This window comes from Canis lupus, chromosome 12 (assembly GCF_003254725.2).
Source record: "Canis lupus dingo isolate Sandy chromosome 12, ASM325472v2, whole genome shotgun sequence".
NCBI classification, from domain to species: domain Eukaryota; kingdom Metazoa; phylum Chordata; class Mammalia; order Carnivora; family Canidae; genus Canis; species Canis lupus.
Window position 1 is genome coordinate 72501627 of NC_064254.1, and position 2980 is coordinate 72504606.

The following is a 2980-nucleotide window of genomic DNA, read 5'->3' on the forward strand; positions in this document are numbered from 1 at the left end:
CACGGGGCTGACCCCGGGCCCCGGGTCACGCCCTGAGCCGCGCAGCCCCCGGGCGTCCCTCCACGACGGTTTCACGGTCTTGACGTGAGTGGACGTGCAGGAGGGCCTGTGAGCGGAGCAAGCGTGGGGGCGCGCGGGGCGGGCCGTGGACGTCCTCCTGGGGAGGGTCGCTGGGCCGTCCCCGGCGGCAGCCTCCCGCTCAGCCCGCTCCAACCGAGCTCATTAAATCAGCGGAGCCGCGGCCTGGACCCTCGCCCCTCGGGCCACTCGCAGACCCCGGCAGCGGGCGACGTGCCGCTGCACCTGCCCGCTCCTCACCTGCTCCTTAATGGGCAGCGCCCCCGACGCCCAGCCCGCTTTCATTAGTTGCACTCTTAATTGATTAAATGGATGATTGATTATCGGGCCTGGGCCATTTGTTTTCCAGACCCCCGTTTGCTTGGAACGGAAAGCGACGCTGACCCTTTGTTAGCGGGGCAGCAGGCATCCATCACTCCCACTCCCACGCAGACGTGGGGCGAGGGGCTCCTGCCGCACCGACGCCGCCACTGTCACCGGCAGGTGCGCGCCCTCCACCCGTTGTGTTTTGACGGGGGCGACCCCGCAGGCTGCTGCCAGATGCTGCTTCCACAGGACACTGCTCCCAACACCCAACAAAAAGCCGCTCAGATCCCCGTCCCCAGCACCTCGCCGAGGTCCCCTCCCTAGCACCCGGCGATCCGGGGCTGCGGCCCCCCAGGAGAGAGGCCACGAGGACGGGAGGAGGAGGCATCGCCTACGGGGCCCGAGGAGGGACGTCCACCCCGTCCTCCGCAGAGGATGAGATGAAGGAAGCCAGCGTCGGGGCTGGTGCTCCAGCAAGAGCTCAGGAGGGCAGGATGCGGCCCACGGGGCCCCGCACGGCCGGGGTCAGCACGTGCGGCCTCCCCGATCTCACGGTTTACATGCACCTGGAATCCAGCGTCACCTACAAACCGTCTACACTGGCTTGAGTCCAGGCATGCCGTCCCATCACGAGGCCTGGTAACGTCTGCACCACAGAGCAGGAAAGTGAGGAGCACGTTCACACCAACCCCACCCAGCATGTGAGAAAGTATGTGGAGCCCTGAGAACGGACTTGGCCTCGAGCCGCGTGGAGGCCCTGCGGGGGGTCGGGCACTAAGCCACGCGTGACGCGGGAGCCTCAGCCTCGGAGCCACAGCTTCCCTGCCCGGCCCTGGACTCCGCAGAGGCCTCTCTGTAGGTGCGGGTCCCAGGCCAGGGTTCCTGGCATCTTTCTTGCTTTACCCACAAATTTCCAGTTCATCTTTCTTTAAAGCTAAGCAAGGAGTGGAAGTCAAGTGTGAGCCATCTCCGTGTTCGTCATCTCCTCATCGATCTTCTAGTTCTATTTTTTTTAGCCCTGAACAAAAGGCGCAGCTTTAGTTCAAGTACGAGAAACCCGCAGTGATAGCACAGCCCTTCCTTGGGGACGCCTCGCCCTCCTGGAACAGGCTCCACACCCCGGCTCTCGGGGAGCTCCCGCCTGCACGCGTGCGCTCGACTCACAGCCGCCTTTCCCGGAGGACGCCGCTTTCCTCCGCGTTCACAGCGCGTAGCTCTGCTTTCTCGAGATTTCCGATGCTCTGTTTTGAAATATGCAAAAGGCACTTCGGGGGAGCTTTGAGTATCCCTCCAGCCCGGTCCAAACCTCTTTCTGAAAAGTGCCATCGGGAGCTTCAGTAACGAGCCCCGGAGCACGGGCTTCTCTGGCTGGAGACGTCTTCCCAAACGTGAGCTCCCCGGCTGCCTCGGCTTGGCCCATCACCTTGGGGGACGTGTACGAGGAACATCCTTCTGGACTTTGGCCCACGTGAGTAAAAGGAGTGTGAAATGTTGCCCCGTCGGAAGCACACACAAGGCCGAGGAGCCTGGGAACGGTGATGGAGATTCCCGTGGCTGCACCATTCACCACGCACCCGAGGCTTAGGAAAAGCTAGAAAACGGCCTACAAAGTCCGTCGGTAAAACGGCCCCATTCTTGGCTTCCTCCTCTATTTCGCCAGGGGAATATCCATGAAATTCCTCAGATCCTTCCCACCAGAGTAGGAGTCACCATTTCCGGTTAGGACAGCTGTGGCACGGTCCTCCTGGCTCGCAGCTTCACGAGCAGGCGAGGTTTCCCGGTACATCCGCACGGTCGATGCGCTGTTGGCGGGCTCATGGCGACCCTGGACGCTGCCTTCAGAGGTCCCGCCGGGGCCCCACATCCGGGGTGTTCCCTGTGTGCTCAGGCGTCGCTTGGCGAGCGGACTCGGACGAGTCAGACCGGACAGCAACGCCACGTGGTTCTGCGTGGCAGGTTCCCCGGGCGCATGGCCGAGAGCACCCCAGCACCCCGCGTGGCCTTACTGGTCACGGGGTAGGGGCATCGCAAGGCCCTTCAGTGGTCCGTCTGCTTGTCCGGTGCAGAGTTTTAGCTTCACCTCATTTCCGGGCCCCTCCGCGACCGGCTCCCCCGATTCGTGGCACTCCCCGAATCCTTCTGACTCGCTCCCGTTGCTGCCTCGCGCCTGCGCAGCGAAGGTGCTCGGACCTGCGGGGAGCCTGGGCAGCTTGGCCAGCCAGCTGGGAGCGGAGCACAAACAGCAAGCACGACCTGGCACAGTTTTTCAGTTGGCAGAGGACAAAATTTCAGTGCACGGTATTGAGGCCACAAACAAAAAACAGATGCTCCCCACGATGACCCTCGGGGCTGCTCCCAGCCGCCGGCACCTGACTGTGCCCGCCATGGCCGCGACGGACGCCGCGGCAGGCCCGGGACGGGGCCGGGACAGGGGCGGGGGGCTCACCGATCTTTTAGCAGGTGTCTTACCCACGGCAAATTCGGAAGCAATGTTTTAAGCAATTCGAGTTTATTAAATCCTTCCAAAACATTGAACTCAATCTTCATAAGGGCATGAGTTCTTTCTCTTTTCAGACCTGGCCGATTTGCAAGCCAC

At 62.6% G+C, this 2980-nt stretch overlaps 1 pseudogene; it reads right to left on the minus strand.

Annotated features, from left to right (window-relative positions):
• Positions 1 to 773: 773 nt before the first annotated feature.
• Positions 774 to 2539, minus strand: LOC112658580 (enoyl-CoA delta isomerase 2-like; annotated as a pseudogene).
• Between the last annotated feature and the right edge of the window lie 441 nt (positions 2540 to 2980).